Raw genomic sequence first — 19257 nt, forward strand, 5'->3', positions numbered from 1 at the left:
GCATTGCTTTGAACCAAAGTTGGCTGCAAAAGCTGCAACCAAATCCCCAGTGTCAGCTCTAATAACTCCCCTTCACCCACTAATGCCAGGGTTCCCTTTCAAACAGCCATCAGAATTCATGAGCTTAATGAATCCACTTCTTGGCTTACTCCATAATGCCCTGGTACAAGTATCAAAATTTCAAGAGCGCAAACTTGCTATTACATCTCATTTATAGCTGCAAGCAAATCAAAATAGGAACACATAATAGATCATCTTCTGCGGTGGAGTTTTAGAGCCTTTAAATACACTAGCACATTAGTTGCTGTCTGATTCCACCTTGCATAAAAATAACCCCTTGGCTGATTTTGCTTCTAACTAAAATATGCTCCACATATTGTACTGCAAGACACATATATTGTAGCCTATAATGTAGTTGCATTCTCGCTAATTCACATCTATATCTGCTAAAACATGTTTTTGATTCACACTGCACTATGTTAGGGCTCGAAGAAGCGTCGGATTAAGCGCAAAGCAGGTTAAAAGTGCACAAACTTTACGCAAATCTTGTGGTACTATTTTAGCCTAAGTTTGCAAGAGTCTAACGTCACTAAGGACCTCAACAATACATACATTTTCACTTCAACAAGCAAGTGTTTTGGGATAGATGCAAGGAAAATACAAGAATACAAGTTCAAATAAAGCATTGATTGCTGAGAATTTTTAAACATAAAGCATTGATTGAAGGAGTGAAGGACAGGACCTCACTTCTCAACTATAAGCTACAAGAATCAATAATATAGCACACAAATAGGTAGCCTTTTAGACCAATCCAAATAATTCATCAAATGTTCAAGTACAATCAGGCCTCATCATCTAACAAGTTGGAATCAATTATATAAAGTTCATGTCGCTCCATTTAAGTCCGTTTAAGTCCAGCGCAGGTCAAATTTATATATTTTTACATTTTACTTTCAAGTAACAAGATATTATCCCAATATCTGTATGAGTCAAAATCTGACTAAGGGAATCTGCCACGAGGAGAAATTACTAAGAGGTGATTAGGCCGAGGACGAATGAAAGGTTAATGGAATTTACTACCGAGCTGTTGGTCATGGCCGAGGTCAAATGTTTAAGTCAACAGTGACGGCTAGTTTTGTAATAGGATATTTGGGAGAATATTCCATTGAATATTCCCTGTACTTGTACTTTAGGTCAGATTAGGAGCATGTCCCATATAAATAGAAAGGAAGAGAGAAGGTAAGGGGCATGTATTATTATTTTGACAAGAACTCTCTTGAAAAGTTGATTCTCTAGATAAATACAAACACTGCTTTTCCAAAGAGATTCGGTTCATTGTTTATTCTATACTTTTCACATCAGATTCGAGAAAGTCTCCAATATTTTCATAGTTGTTTGTCTTACAACATTGTCAGAAAGAGGAATCATCCACCTCATTCAATATTGGGTGAATCATTCTCTCTATTTATATTTAGTGTCATTTATTGTTATTTATTGCTTATCATTATTCTCATTTCATTAATAACCGTAGCATTTAATGTGTATTGCATTGAATCCACTCCGACGTGGTCCTACGTTATCCGCGTAAAACGATTTTAGATCTAAGGTCATTATCTTTAACTAGGATTAACCCCTTATCCTTTTATTTAATTAGTTTAACCAAAGAATTATATTTTTTGATCAAACAATTTGGCGCTGTCTGTGGGATTTTCCAGTCAAAGTCTTAGTTTCATTCAGATCTAAAAGAAAGCAACACAAAACCTTGTCTTTTCTTGTGTGCATAGTTTAACATGGCAGGTAATGGAGAGGAAAGAATGAAAGCAACAGTATTACTACCAACCTCCTAAACACCATCAACGAAGTCACTGGAACATACACTGAGGACATGACACCAAACGCCTCCCCCGGGCGGAGTGGTTCACCCCTCCCTCACGGCAGCATCACAACCTCACACGGTAAAGGGGCCTCTACATCCACAATGGAAGAGGCACCACCAGTAGTGAAAAAGCGGCTTCAGGCGTTGTTGACAATCACGCTGACCAGCATTCTCGACAAGCCCGCCCAAAGGACGAATAGAGAAAATGCGAGAGTCTGCGTAGCACCAGTGATAGACAAGCAGCACGACCCTACTCTTGTGACAGGTATTACTCACATCGTTAGTGATGCAGGTAACGACACTCTCACAGCCATTTTGAGGAAGATGGAGGAGATGGAGAACGAAAACAAAATGTTCCGTGACCAAATGAAAGAGCATCAAGAAAGGGTAGACAAAATACCAAGCGCCCCAAAACTCTTACCAAAATGGGACGCCGGCCAGTTCGTTGAGCAACCGTACAGTGAAGAAGTTGCACCATATGCCATACCTAAAACCTTCAAAATGCTGCCGCACTTGAAAATATACGATGGTACGACGAACCCTGAGGATCATGTGACCCACTATGTCACCGCAGTAAAAGGCAACGACCTCGCCAAAGAACAAGTGCCATATTACTGAAGAAGTTTGGCGAAACCCTCACCGTGGGAACACTAACTTGGTACTCACAGCTACCTGCATGCTCCATAGAGACGTTCGAGGAAATGGCTGACAAGTTTGTAACTGCCCATGCCGGGGCTAAAAAAGCAGAGGCGAGGATGAATGACATTTTTGCCATTAAACAGTCACTAGGTGAAGGGCTAAGAGATTTCCTCGCCCGATTCAACCGTGTGAGGATGACCTTACCAAATATATCAGAGGGAATGGCAGTAGCAGCTTTCCAGAACGGGTTAAACAGAACGGTTCGAGGGCGACCAGAAAATTACTAATCCAACTCATAAAGTATCCCCCAACCACTTGGGGCGAGATACACAATGCCTACTACGCCGAAGTACAAGCTGACGAGGACGACCTCAACGGGCCAACTCAACCGCTGACGTCAGTCCAAATGAAACCCACGAAAGACCGAAGAATGACAACAGAAGGGACCATGCAGGCCCGTGACCCAACCGTGAAAGACATCAACCATATGTCAGAGCCGCTGTCATACCACCTCCCCGTTATGGCGACGACTCATCTAGGTCGCCAACAGGGACTCACCAAAGTGAAAGAGGTATGCCACCACTACTATCTGCTCATAATTTTTGCGTTTCTCCCTCAGAAATAGTCTACGTCCTGGAGAAGTTTGGCCCAAAAGTGAAGTGGCCGCACAAGATGAAGTCCGACCCAAACACCAGAAAGTCAAACGCACTCTACGAATTCCATCAGGAATGGGGCTACAAAACCGAGGACTGCATTGCTCTAAGGCTAGATGTCGTGAACATGCTTTACCAAGGGCATCTGAAAGAACTTTTGAGCGATCGAAAAAGAGCAAACTTTGCTCAAGGACGTGAACAACATCAGGGACTACCCAACTTCCCCAACTCGAACCGTTCAAATGATCATCGGAGGGGGCGACGACTCCTCAATCAACGGCGTGAAGTTCACCACCACCCACAAACTCAAGCGGTCGATCACTCACGAACGGTACGACGAACTCGAAGAAAGTGTCATCTTCGACAAGTCTGATACCAACGGTTTGGTTTTCCCTCACTATGATGCTCTTGTTATCATTTTACGCATATTAGATACATCTGTATGACGAATTATGGTGGACGACAGGGGCGGCGCGTGCATTATTCACCCTCAAGTGCTTGCATAGATGAGACTCGAGGATAAGATAGTGCCACACCGCATAACACTAATTGATTTTAACAATGCAGTTGAGCAAACCTCTAAAGAAATCACCCTCCCCGTCCTGGCTGGTGGCGTCACCCTGGAAACAACATTCCACATCATGGACCAGGACACAACGTATAGCGCCATAATAGGTCAGCCTTGGATACACGCCATGAAAGTCATTCCCTCCAGCTTGTACCGGATCATAAAATTTCCCACCCCATGGGGAATACACAACATTCAAGGAGAACATTGCACTTTCCGGGAATGCTATCGCATCGCCCATGATTGCACGTACACCCAGCACATGAAGGGTAAAGCAAAAGAAGCATAGCAATCAACAGGGTCGAGGTCGAGCAGTGACGAGAAGGATGTGATCAAAGACCCCGAAGTCATATAAGCCAAAGGGTCAACCGTAGAAGACCTCGATCCCGTCCAGCTCGATGATAACGACTACAGCAAGAAAGCTTACATCGACCACAAGCTTCAAGAACGAAGTAAATTCCGTCAATTCTTAAACTGTAATGCAGACTTGTTTGCTTTTTCCCATGCAGACATGCCAGGTATCCCAAAGGAGATAGCGATACATAAGCTGAACGTCGACCCATTCCACCCCCCGATGAGACAAATCAGGCGGAAATTCAACTCCGCAATAAATGATGCGGTCCGCGATGAGGTTGAAAAACTGCTGGAAAACGGCTCTATCAGAGAATCAAAGTACCCTCAATGGGTCACCAGCGTGGTCATGGTGAAAAAAAAGAATGGGAAATGGCGTATGTGCGTAGACTTCACAGATCTGAACAAAGCCTGCCCGAAAGACTCATTCCCACTACCCCATATTGACCAGCTCATTGATGTAAAGGCCGGGCACGAGCTATTAAGCTTCTTGGACGCCTACTCGGGCTACAACCAGATCCTCATGGAGGAGGAAGACCAAGAAAAGACCACTTTCATCACTCTCCAGGGGACGTATTGCTACGGAGTGATGCCTTTCGGATTGAAAAACGCGAGGCACGTATCAGAGGTTGGTGACAAAAATGTTCAAAGAACAGCTCAGTAAAACCATGAAAGTCTACATCAACGTCATGTTGGTCAACTCAAAAAGGAAAGAGGATCACATCGACCACTTGAAAGAGGCCTTCGACATACTTAGACGATATGGTATGAAATTGAACCCCGAAAAGTGCACCTTCGGCGTAACCCCGGGAAAGTTCCTCGGCTTTCTGGTATCACATCGAGGCATCAAAGTCAACCCTGACCAAATCAAAGCTATAGAAGGAATACCGGAGAACCTTACCAGTAAGAAATAGGTACAGAAGCTGACCGGCCGCATAGCCGCCCTATCAAGATTCATCTCACGGTCCTCCGACGGATGCCATAAATTTTTTGGCGTACTCAAGAAAGACAATGGACTCCAATGGAACTTTGAGTGCGTCGAAGCCTTGAAAGAATTAAAGGCGTACCTATATTTACCCCTGCTCGCTAAGGCGGAACCTGGGGAACGTCTCCTCACCTACCTGGCCGTGTTCGATGTGGTCATAAGTGCGGTCCTGGTCCGAGAAAATAAAGGTACGGGATCTCCCATTTACTATATTAGTAAAACTCTGGTTGACGCCGAGACGAGGTATCCAGACCTAGAGACTTTGGTCATAGCTTCACGAAAGCTTAGACCCTATTTCTAGTGTCACCCCATTTCAGTGGTCACGACCTTTTCGCTAAGAAGTATTCTGCGCAAACCCGAGCTGTCGGGCAGGTTGGCCAAATGGGCCATAAAATTGAGCAAGCATGATATAACCCATCAACCGCGAACGACGATAAAGTCACAAGTGATCGCCGACTTCAGCACAAAAAATAATGCCTGAAGTCGAAAAGGAAGCTGTCTGTACTTCCCCCAGAATACACGACCTATGGGTTTTGTATACCGATGGCGCCTCTAACGTATCAGGATCGGGACTGGGACTCGTGCTCGAGGTCCCAACAGGTGAAGCAATTCGCCAATCCATAAGATGCCCAGATATGACTAACAACAAAGCCGAGTACGAGGACGTGATTGCAGGGCTAAAGTTAGCACTCAAGTACGGAGCGATGCGAGTCGTCCTATGGTGGGACTCTCAACTCGTCGTCAATCAAGTCACAGGGACTTTCCAAATCAAGGAGCAAAGACTAAAAAAATACCAGACCGAGATCTGCAAGCTGTTACCCGAGTTCGACGAATGCCAGCTCGAACAAATCCCTCGAGCATAGAATATCGAAGCAGATGGCCTTACCAAACTGGTAGCGGCTAATAAAAGCATAACCTGAGAAGGTAACGTGGTCACTCTCCTCCACTCGTCGATCGATCAAATCGAGGTACAAACTATAAACCTAACTTGGGACTGGCGCAATCGTATTGTCACATATTTGTAGGATGGAGTGCTTCCAGACGATAAAAAAGAAGCCAAGAAGCTTCGAATGCAGGCGGCCAGGTACAACGTCATCAACAACGACTTGTACAAAAGAACATATGGAGGCCCCCTAGAAAAATGCTTAGGCCCAAACCAGATGCGACGTGTTCTGGAAGAAGTCCATGAAGGTCACTGCGGAGCTCACACCGGCAATCGAGCCCTAGTCAGATGCCTCATACGAGCAGGCTACTACTGGCCCACAACGAAAAAAAGGCCGCCGACTTTGTAAAAAAATGCGAACAATGCCAAAGATATGCTCCCATGATCCACCAAGCAGGTGAGCACCTCCACTCAGTCACCTTGCCTTGGCCTTTCATCAAATGGGGGATGGACATCGTCGGACCCCTCCCGACGAGACGAGGTAATGTACGACTTCTTTAAGTTTTAACTGACTATTTTTCCAAGTGGGTGAAAGCAGGTGCATTCGCCCAAATACGCCAGTAAGAAGTGATCGCCTTCATATGGAGGAATATCGTGTGCCGTTTCGGCCTCCCCAAAAAAATCAGTTGTGACAACGGGCCTCAATTCACTGGAAAAAAATTGCCGAGTTCTTCGAGAAATGGCATATCAAAAGAATATTCTCCATGCCATATCATCCCGCGGGCAATGGGCAAGCGGAGTCCTCCAACAAGTCAATACTGAATATCATGAAGAATAAGCTCGAGAAAACCAAGGGACTGGGCCGGAGTTGCTGCCGGAAGTGCTATGGGCATACCGCACAACGCCAAAAACAAGCACAGGAGAAACACCGTACTCACTGTTCTATGGGACCGATGCAGTAATACCGGTCGAGGTCAGAGAACCAAGTCTAAGGTACTCACACGAAAGGGGGCCGAGAAATTACAAAAGTAGGAGGCAAGACCTCGATGAGTCCGAAGAACAAAGAGACATGGCGTACATAAGGATGGTCGCCCAGAAACAACATGTAAAGAAATACTACAACAAAAAAGCCAAGATCAGACCACTCAAAGTCAGGGACTACGTACTCAAAGCCAAAACATAGGCAAGCAAGGATCCACGAGAAGGAAATCTAGGGACTAATTGGGACGGCCCATACAAAATTACAACGGCAGCAAGCAAAGGGTCGTTCCAACTAGAAACGATGGAAGGAAAACTACTACCAAACAACTTGAACATCGCCCACCTCAAGTACTTCAACTTCTAAGGAAAGATGTTCTCCGAGCCGTACTCTTTTTCCCTCACCTGAGTTTTGTCCCAATTTGGTTTTCTCGGGGAGGTTTTTAACAAGGCGACAAGGAGGACATTTCGAAGTTAAGCACGAGTAGGTGAGAATACAAGTTAGAAAGTTCATTGCTCGACCTCTCGAATTCTTCTGCAGGTTAACCAATAAATGACTAGGTAGATGGACTGGAATACTAGCCCGAAAAACGTGTAAACTTCTCCAATGTATATATGTAAGCAAAGCATACAAGCACATGGTGTTCGCCTATGTCTCCACCAGGTTTTAACACCGCACCAATCAAGATACTCACATTCGACCTTGATCGAAATAGTTAAGAGTAACATTCAACCTCGTTCGAATTAACTAAGAGTAACATTCGACCTCGCTCGAATCAACTCACATTCGACCTCGTTCGAATTAACTAAGAGTAACATTCGACCTCGCTCAAATCAACTCATATTCAACCTCGTTCGAATTAATTAAGAGTAACATTCGACCTCGCTCGAATTAACTCACATTCGACCTCGTTCAAATTAATTAAGAGTAACATTCGACCTCGCTCGAATCGACTCACATTTGACCTCGTTCGAATTAATTAGGAGTAATATTTGGCCTCGCTCGAATCAACTCACATTCGACCTCGCTCGAATCAACTCACATTCGACCTCACTCGAATCAATTCACATTTGACCTAGCTCGAATTTCTCACAGTTAACCTCATCTGAATCAATTATAGCGACGTTTAACTTCGCTCAAACTAATCAAAGACACACTCGGCCATGTTCAAGCTAGCGCCTACCAACACAGTTCTTTTAAATCAAGGCAATCAATTGGGGAATATAATCAAGGAAGAAATAGAAGACTTAGAAATAAACAACAAAAGTAGCATTCCAAGTCAAAAAGGTATCTTACAAGGGCCGAACAGACGCCCATAAAAGTAAAAACAAAAGATACAAAAAGCATCACTCAGCGGCATCGGCCCCGCCATCATCCTCACCGGTCGAGTACGCATCATCGTACCAAGCACCTTGCTCGATTCTATCAAGCTCGTCTTTGCCATTGCCCCCCCCCCCCCGTGGCATAGCGGGATCATAACCACAGGTGACTCGATCTGTGCGTGCTTTGGCATGAGCACCCTCGAACTCAACCTCAGTAACTCTCCCTACCGCCATCAAGTCCCTAAATATGTCTAGCTGGGCCTCGGCATGGATCCACTTCTCGTACGAATCCCGCGCAATGTTAGGATAAGCGGAAGTGTGAGAGGAGGATGGTCAAGCCAATAACTGCGCCTTTTTGGCCTCAAGAGCGGCGACTTGATCATTTAAGTTTGAAACCTCTCCCTCAAGCTTACCAACCTGCTGATCAAGCCTTGCCTCCCTGAGCACGGCCGCCTCTTCTTCACTCGCCCATTCAGATTTGAGGACGCGGATGACCTTCTCAAATGCGGCCACCCTTGCCAAAGCCGCCATCCTGGCTCCTCGGCCTTCTCCAACTCCGCCGTCTTCTCGATTAACTCATCACTCATGTCATTGGCCCTTGTCAAAATCTGCTCAAGTTCACCCGCAGGGATGCCACTTGGGCCTAAAAATCGGCACACTCAGTCGCGACCCCCATGCTCACCTCAAGCTCGTCCTCCTTGGCTCTAAGAGCTCCCTCGAGCTCGCTACATTTGCCGATGAACCTCACGAGTTCATTGTCTTTGTGCCTCAACTCATCTTTTAGAGACTGGAAATTACCGTCCGCGCTGAATTGAGCGCGTATCTCACGGTACTTGGCACGGTACTATCGAAACTTCAAAACCATTTTCTTAAAAATAACCTTCCGTTTCTCCTCTCGGCGGGTGCTCTCAATCTCAAAAATGAGAGTCTATTGAAAAAGGAAGATCCAAAAAGAGTCAGTAAAAACAAAAAGGAGAAAGGACGTAAGGTACAAGAACAAAAAAAAACATACCCTGAAAGCCATTTCGGATATGCCTAACGGCCGATCGGCATCGTTAAATGTCCATAAAGTCCTGTTCTCGCCGCTAGAGTAGAGAGGAACCAAAGAAGGAACTACGCTCTCAGTATTCACCAACAAGTCATAGTGCAAGGGAATGACTATGGAGCGAGCAGTGGCGGAGCCACATTGAAGCAAGGGGTGTCAAGAGACACCCTTTCGCTGAAAAATTACACTATTTTACTAGATAATTTTTATTTTATTTTATGTATATTTACTATATATTGACTCCCCTTGACTTTTCGATGTATCTAATTATTCATATTTTGACAGCCCTTGATGAAAATTCTGGATCCGCCTCTGGGTGCGAGTAGATCCCTCTGTCCTCACTTCTACCCGAGTAAACCCCTCATCAAACATCTGTACCTCTTCAGGATCGATGTCGGAACTGGTTTTGTAACCGTCCTTGACAACACTTTTTGCTCTCTCCTCGGCTGACGAAGGAACGCCGACCAGCCTCGAGGACGAGGGCTCGCTCACTAACACGGCATCAGCAGCCTCGGGCGGCCCTCCAATTCCATCACCGCCCTCGGGTAAAGGTATCATATTTGCGACCTCCGCGGGCAACGACATCTCAAGTGGGATGGCGTCACTCTCCAACACGGCAGTGGTCGACTCATGGTCATCCCTCAAAGAGTCTACTGCTCGGGTGGTCCCGTCACCCATATCCACCATTCTCCTTTTGCGAGGAACCAAGTCTCCGTCTATCAAGTGCAGCACATGAGAAGCCGGGGTCTCTTCCACTGGAACTGCCGATGGTCAGCTAGAACTAGTCAACGCCGGGAGTTGAGAAGAAGTGCTCGGCAAGGCAGGCCTATCCGCAGCCGCAATAAGAACGGAACCCGTAGTTGTACTCGATTGGCGAAATGCCGGAGTAGGAGCCCTCGCCCTTCTCAAGCTCTCCGACTTAACACCAAAAAACAAAAGGTTAGGTCAACTATCCACAATTCAAAAAGAAAAAGATATGGCGACCCAAAGGTAGAAACAACTGAAAACTCACCAGTCGCCGAAGGCTTGGGCCCAAACTTCTTGAAGAAGGCCAGCCACTCACGGATCCCCACAGTATGAGGCAAAACCTGGCTAACCCAGTCGTGGATGTCCGCAACCAACGAAAGGGGCTCTTTCTCGGCTGAAAAAAAATATACATATATAAAAATTGAGCGATCACGCTACTACCAAAATCAGCGAAGTAGATGATCGGTACTTACGAGCAAAGTTCCACGCCTCAGGAAAATCATTAACATTCCTCACTACGTCCTCGGTCTTGATGTAGAAAAAGTTGAACCAGAATCGACGATTCGCCTTATCGTCCATTTTTACCACCAAACTCTTGCTTGTACGATGGCGGAGATGTAACATCGTCCCCCTATGGAAACTGGGCGCATAGAGGTGCAGTAGATGGCGGATAGAGATCCCGCGGTTGGCCAGTTCCGCGTACTTCGTCAACATGAGAATGAATTTGTAAACGTAAGGGGAAAGCTGGGCCGGGCAGACGCCATAATAACGGCAGAAGTCCTCCGCCAATGAAGGAAGGGAAAGCGAATAGCCCACAAGGAACGGATACGCGTAAAATACGCAGTATCCAGGGCGATGGACCTGTACCATATCACGACCGGCCGGGGTTCAGAACTTATCCTAAATACAACAAGGGCCGCCACGTCCATCTTCGATTCAACGGGCTTAGGATCATCTTCAGGCCACTTCGAGAAGTCCGACCTAGCCTTCTCCGAGCGAGGGGTTATTTCATCCACAGTAGGGAAGCTTTCATCCTCTACAACAATGGCTTCCCCTTCATCGTGAGGGGGCATGTCCACTGACAATGGAACCGGGTCAAGGGTCCCTTCAGGGTTGGAAGATGCACTAGCCATCTTTTGTTACGTATATGCGAAGGAATTGTAAGTGCAGAAGAAGTGATAATGGCGAAAGTTGCTGAAAGCAGGGATGCAAGAGCTCTGAGAAGAAGAAAGAAAAGCTTGGAGATTCGAATGCTTGAAAATGCAACAAACCAAATGAGAGGTTCCCATCCATATTTATAAGAATGCAGGAACCCTAATCGAGGATACAAAGCATCGCTGCACTAATTTTGAAACGGTAGGGGCGTGATAAATGGCGTAACGTATTGGGAACATGCGCAATAATGACACATGACGTTATGATGTCATTCTAAACTGACGTAACGGTCGGGAGTGGCTCGCGAAGCGCCACGTCATCACCTTGCCATAAACATTACTATTCGACCTGCCGGCCTAAATTTCTCAAGTTGCAACTAGCGGAGTCCGCCCATCGAGGTCGTCCGAAAAACAACCTCGATAAGCGTAGGGACTAACTGTATGGGTCAAAATCTGACTAAGGGAATTTGGGACGAGGAGAAATTACTAAGAGGTGATTAGGCCGAGGTCGAATGAAAGGTTATGGAATTTACTGCCGAGCTGTTGGTCATGGCCGAGGTCAAATGTTTAAGTCAACAGTAACGACTAGTTTTGTAATAGGATATTTGGGAGAATATTCCATTGAATATTCCCTATACTTGTACTTTAGGCCAGATTAGGAGCATGTCCCATATAAATAGAAAGGAAGAGAGAAGGTAAGGGGCATGTATTATTATTTTGACAAGAACTCTCTTGTAAAGTTGACTCTCTAGATAAATACAAACACTACTTTTTCAAAGAGATTCGGTTCATTGTTTATTCTATACTTTTCACATCAGATTCGAGAAAGTCTCCAATATTTTCATAGTTGTTTGTCTTACAACATTGTCAGAAAGAGGAATCATCCACCTCATTCAATATTAGGTGAATCATTCTCTCTATTTACATTTAGTGTCATTTATTATTATTTATTGCTTATCATTATTCTCATTCATTAATAACCGTAACATTTAATGTGTATTGCATTAAATCTACTTCGATGTGGTCCCACGTTATTCGCATAAACCGATTTTAGATCTAAGGTCATTACCTTTAACTAGGATTAACCCCTTATCCTTTTATTTAATTAGTTTAACCAAAGATTTATATTTTTTGGTCAAACAATATCCACAATCAAAACTCAATAAATCAAACTCAATTGGTGTGGCCGTTGGAAGAACGAGCTGTTGAAAGGGCCACAGTGCCATTGGTTTTACACCTTAAGCATAGCATTTCACAATTTTGCTATCTTTGACCCTCCTCTTTAGTTGATTTTTTTGATTGTTTTCTACGCCAAGAATTTGAAGACCTGGGGAATAAATTATTGAGCAAGATTATAAGCCAAGTACATGAAATGTTTTTTAACTTGTGTATATTGAGCAACGCAGAAATGGGACTTAGGTCTTTTAATACCACCTTACTGAAAATTTGGTCCTTCGCTAAATTGGTTGACAAAGTTTTCTTGGTGGAAGCGTAGAGTTTAGACATAGTGGGGGTGGGAATAGAAATGTGGTTTTCTTTTGTGGGAGGATTTTGAAAAGTAGCCAAAACTTTTGAAACATCATTTTGAGGAATTTGTTCAATATACGTGACAAAAGAATGAAATATTTATACCCTTAATAAGAAGCTTCTATAGTTACACAAATCTTATGGCCCCACAAAAATTTTACCATTTAAACTTTTAACATCACAAGTTTCAAAAGTCTCATTTTATTTCTTAAGTCCATACTGAGTCAAACTATAACATATAAATTAAACCGGAGACACTAACAACTTGTTTGGATGATTGTTACCCATTGTATCATATTGTATTGTTATCCCAAAATAATATTTATTTTGATTGTTCATTTAAAATTGATTGTATCGTATTGTTAAATCTATTGTTCCGGAACAACCAAAAGCCCCATTTTATGAAACAACCGATTTGGTGTGGCGGGATCGTTTCCTATTTTTTTTTTTTCAATTATGCCCTTCTTATTACTCTATAGTTCTATTTTATCATTTAATTTTTTTTATTTTAACTCCAAATCTCCAACCTATTGGCCTATTTTATCTTCTTCCATCTTTTCTAGAGTTAGTTTGCCCCGTTCTTTTTATCCAAGTCTCTGTTTGATTATTTGTCTCTTTTGTATCATTTTAAATTTTTTTTGTTGCTAATATTAGTTAACCTTTTTTTCAGGTCTTGTTTCCAAGCTACGTAATTAATGATAAATTAGTAGAAAGAGATTGTCTTAAATTATTTTTATGTGTAATTCTTGATAAATTTTAGTTAAAATAATTGGGGTATTTTAGTGAACTTATCAGTTACAGTACAGTACGATACAGTCAAACCAAACTACAAAAATGTTATTTAATGACAACAAACGATACAATCTATTCAAATATTGTATTCATAAAACGATACAATATAATACAATACAGTATAATATAATACATTATAAAACGATGAGCAACAATGATCCAGACATAATGTAAATATCCATTTCATATATCTTGTATATTAAAATGAAGCACTTACATTGCATATATTATGGTAAATTCTCATTTTTATTTCAATTTGCTTATTGATTGTTTTGCTTCAAGTTATCTTGAATTTACTTTGCTAGAGAAACGTTCTTTTGTATAGGATTTTCATTATATAAGGAGTTTAAATATGTTTGGAAAAAAAATCATAATATCATTAATATTTGTGTAGAATTTTCATAGTGTATTGGTGTAAGTATTTATTTATAATATAAAATTATTACGACAAAATAAACCTTCTATTAAGTATCTGTTTACGCTCAAAATCGGATAACAATTAAATTTATACGCGGTTTTAAGGATACATGATATAACTTGATACAAATCAAGAAAACACATTAATATTGAAATTGATGATAAGAGAATAAATGCAAACCACGCAAATTGAACAGCCTTGGCCTTTGAGTTTAATCACCCTCGAACCAAGAAATGCCTCAACTGATGTAAGAACATAATAACAAGATGATAAGAGCTAGAAATAACAGTGTATTGCTTTTCGCTGCGTATTAAAATTGTGTTTTACAAATGATCAAACCTCCCTTTATATAGTAGGGGAGTCCTATTCTTGATACAATTCTATAAAAGGTAACCAATCTCATGATTTGCTAATTAATTGGCCTCTCCTTGATACGTGCTGAGATTTTCATCGTGATTTCCAACCGATCCCGGATATTTCGGCCTTCCGTTATTTGGCTTGACAAAGTCCCCTCGATCTTGTTCGGTCCTGGAGTCACGAGCTCAATGATTTAACTTTGTGCCTTGGTTCGATATAACCTGGGCTCGAGCTCTGACCTGTTACGTTTTAGCCTCGGCCGGTCGTACAATGGACGAATCCGATTTCGTTCGTATAGAGATAGTCCCCTCATTTTTCGGAGAGAAGATGACGAGAATGACGAGAAACGATATGAACTTCCGAAACCCGCTTCAATAGATCATGATGTAAGCGACAAAAGGTTACTGAAACGTCCCGTCGGTCCAGTCTCCAAGGCATTAAATGCATGTCAATTGTTAGTCGGCCACTACGGGTTTTGAACCGTCATTAGCAAACTATAAATATCTCAACTTTCATTCATTCAAACTTTATGTTCAAAGCTTCTTCTACACTTGTTCTTCAAGAATCTCTTCACTCTCCAACTTTTGTACCCAGATTTCTTGAACCTTTTGCAAACCACTAAGTATAACTTCTTAATTTCCACTTCTTCATCTATGCTTTAGAATGGCGAAAACTTCTAAGATTGTTCTATAAAAGGAGACCGCATGTTCATCACGACCTGCCGGCGATGGGGCTGCGGCGGAACCACACCCCGAAGAGTTCGTTCCTGGAGGGTGCTCGACCGGTGCTGATTTCAAGGTCGAAAAAACTTCCACGGTACCGGTTCGATGCGAGCCGATCTCGAGATATATATGTTCGATCACCGATGATCTCCTCTCCAAGGTCAAAGAGGATTGTAACTTGTCCGATAAGCACGTGGTGGTGCCTTCACCCGAGGAAGCAATTACTACCCACATGGAGGGTTTTTAAGTGTTTACACTTACCCCTTCACATTGGGTCCCTTAGACCCGGTCATTATCGCCTTCTGCAAGAGGTATGAGGTTACCTTCGTCAAATCCGCCCCTCCTTCTAGAGGATAGTGATTCTTCTCCGTTTTTTTCTAAACAAAATTAAGGGGTGTCCCTTCACCCTGGATCATCTTATCCGCCTGTACAGTCCCCAACTCTATCGAGGGGGATTAATCAAACTTGCTCGCTGGACCAGTAGGGCCTCGTTCTCGAGTATAGATGAGGATCGGTGTCGCGCCCCTTTTTCTCGTGAAATCGGGTTTCGACATTGACAACTCTTTTAAGGAAGGGTTTTAAAAGAGAGATTCGCCACCTAACGGATTAAGGTGCGTCAGGGCACCTATTTGCAGATAACTCTGTTTAACCAGTTTGTGTCACCAAGATCGGGTAAGGGCTCGAAATTACCTCGAAGAGAAGGTGTTAGGCACTCTTCGAGATCCACAACTGTGGGTCTCGGCCAAGCTCAATTATGTGAATTAGTCTATGTGATCAAAGATAAGAAAAACAAGGAATCTGGAAAATTCATTATTAAACACAAATAATTGATTGAAAGACAAGGTAGGGCGGGGGGGGGGGGGGGGATCCTAAATTTTTTAGCCTAAAGGATCACCCTGTGCAACATAAATAATACCTCGTAACTCCCTCAAGATGGGGTGTTACTCATATTATTCAGCGGGCACAGACTATCATCTCCTGCGACCTGATTACTATCTTTAAGTTGTTACCTAAAGCGCACTAGTTGATTCTAAACCGTACCCTATGCGTGCACTACCCGTCCCATGCCTATGGTCCAGGAGGCTTTAGACCTCTATTTAGGTAGTTCTAGACCTTAACTTAGGTTCCTCAAACAAGGGAAAATACTAAGCGACAGACGAAAAAATAGTTAAGACTTTCATTTATAAGCAAATAAGGGCTCAAGTTGGCCTCCGCAATTAGACAACAAATGCACGCAGGTCAGATTAACAAAGACAGTTACTGATTTTCAATAGTTAAGATTATAGAAACCTATAGGCACGATCTCGATATGAATCTGGATTTATATGGGCAGACAGTTATACACAAAAACAATTATACTTTCCAAAAATACCTATATGATTTGCCTAAAGATTTTAAACATAGGGATTAAACCTACAGGCATAATATCTGGGCGTTTTTATGCGATAGTAGACAGTGGGAGGTCACAGAAACAAATCAAGAATTATTTGTTTTGATCCTATAGACATGTTTTCTAGTGAGAGTAACATCGCAGTATTTGGAAAACTCATGAACAAACGGGCGAAAATAATAATTAAACTGATTCAAACCTATAGGTGTGCTTTCTACGGTTTGATTTGATTTTAGATCCTATAAGCATGATTTCTAGTGAGGATAACAGCATAACAAACGATTGAACAGATTCAGGCGTGCATTTTATAATTTGATCCAGTTTTAGATCCTATAGGGATGATTTCTATAATCTGAACGAAACAGTATGTAAGTAGGAATTCATACACATATTGGATCATACTATTTCTATGGGCATGGTCTATAACAGGACATAATTGAGCCAAACATTGAGCCTATGGACATGGTTGCTAGCATATAATGGCTGAACATAATAGGATACCTATAGGCATGATTTCTAACACACAACATTCAACACATATCATTAACCCTATAGGCAGGATTTCTACCACATTTTGTGGAAAATATAAAATACGAACCCCTTGGCCATTTTTACAAACACCCCAGATTGTTATTACAAATAATTATTACAGCCCGAAGTTTAATAAATGAATAAAAAAAATAAGTAAAATTATAGGGAGCCTACAGCAGGCCCAAATACACCTGGACAGGCCTGGCCTTCAACTCACAATAGCTCCAAAAACCCATGTTCATAGATACAACATGACCAGTGGTGAGTGATTTACCCATGTTCAAGGATAAGCATACAGAACTCAAATCTCTAGTGTGTCAGAGTTCCCAAGGGCTTCAAGAACCCAGGGCAGTGCTCACACTAGAGAAACTGATCTGAAATAGTTCAAGGAAGACTAGAGACCAAATCCTAGTGTGTCAGAGTTCACAAGGGTCTCACATGGACCCCGAGCAGTGCTCACACTAGGGAGGTCAATGATAGAACCTAAATAGCCTTGGCTTTCAGCCGGCTAAGAAGGAGGATTCAGAATAGTATAGGTAGCAAATGCGAGAGAGTGGGCAATGGTTAAGGGACAGAATTTGAAAAGATGTAAGTTTTAGGAAGCAGACATAGCAAAGTTTACAGAACAATTGATCAAAAGGTCAACAAGACAGGTTTATCATTTAGCAAAACAACACATAGGCAGAATCATATTGAAAGAATTAGGGAGAAACAAATTTGAAGGATTCACACAGGTGCATAATACCAGAAAAGTTAAAGCCTAAAGGTCCAATTTATGCTAAGTATACATCCTAGTATCAAAAGAAAGCCATGTTAACTCACATCAGGAAACAAAACAGCATTTAGACATGGTAAGGAAACACAAATTTGATAACTACCCTAGAGTTAAGTAATCACTGAAGGAATATGGAATCAAGTGAACATGCTGCGTGATAAAATAGCAGAGAGAACATGTCATAGTTAACAAAGGGAGTTCTAACACAAGTCATTACAGATGTGAAACACATTACAGAGATTTAGGACGAAGCAAGTAGGCATATTTAGGAACATTTAAGCACTAACGCACTAGTTAAACGAGTTTAGGAAAAGATTAAATACTAGAGAAACTTAAACAAAATGCAAAGTTAACAGAGTCCTGTATAAAAATAACCCAGAAACACATTGAGCCATGAATTTCAGAGATGAGAACATATGCAAATCATAGATACATAGGAACGAAATTTCAAAGGTTCAGTAACTCACCAGTTAAGTGAAAAAACAAAAAAAGAACAATGTCCACAGTAGCAAGAACCCAGAATTTCTTGCCTTGGCTTTCAGCCGGCCAAGAACCAGAATATAGAACAAGAATATGAGGGAACAAAGAGTAGTAACTTCAGTTTTTTGTAAACCTTAATGATTCGAGTCCTCTTAAAGGGGAATGGGGAGGGGTTTATATAGTGATAGAAATTAGCATATAAATAAGGAAACAAATCAGTAGCATACAAGGAAATATTTGCAGAATTAGTAATAGGCAATTTAGGGCATAAATTAAGGGATTCAGCGATTAACTGAAAATTACTCAGGACATAATAAAATCGTTCAGAATATTAGGATAAGTATTAAAGGAAACACAGCTAATACCCAAACAAAGAGATTATTCGGAATATCTAAACAATATTAAAGGAAACACAAATAGTACCAGACAAACTTATTCGGAATATTTAAGCAAAATATTGACGTAAAAATCAAGGAAAATATAAAGAGAAAAGATAATCGAACACAAAAATGAAAGATTCACTTGAATCGGTAAGAAAAAGGGAAATAAAATTAAAACCCTAGTTTTTTTAAGGGAAGTATAAAAAGAAAAATACGAAATAAAATAAAGTAAAAATCACGAGATGAGATGAATAGGAGCAGAATAGTGTTAGAAATCAGAACTCGGACCTATTCAGGTCCGATTGAAAGAGTTTGAAAACCCTAATTTAGGGTAAGTAAGAATCAAAGAAGATCAGAACATGCTCGTTAGTCACAAAGACTCAGAGATGAATATAGATAGAACAACCACAGAAATTAGAGAGTTGAACCGATTTGGTTCGATTTTGGCAAGATTTGCTTGCCATGTTAGGCAAGCAACTAAATAGGATCATAGACGAGTAGCCAGTGGCGAGGTGAGGCGAATAGGGTAAGGGAATCCATGGTGGATTCCGATTTGGGGCCGGATTTGGGGGGGGGGGGTTTGATAGAACGGCGGCTAAGGTTTCGCTAAAGAAGAAGAGGGATGAGAGCATATGAGGGAGGAGGGTTGAGTGAAAATGGCTAGGGTTTGAGGGGGGGGGGGG

The sequence above is a fragment of the Nicotiana attenuata genome, unplaced genomic scaffold (genome assembly GCF_001879085.1).
Source record: "Nicotiana attenuata strain UT unplaced genomic scaffold, NIATTr2, whole genome shotgun sequence".
Classification (NCBI taxonomy): Eukaryota; Viridiplantae; Streptophyta; class Magnoliopsida; order Solanales; family Solanaceae; genus Nicotiana; species Nicotiana attenuata.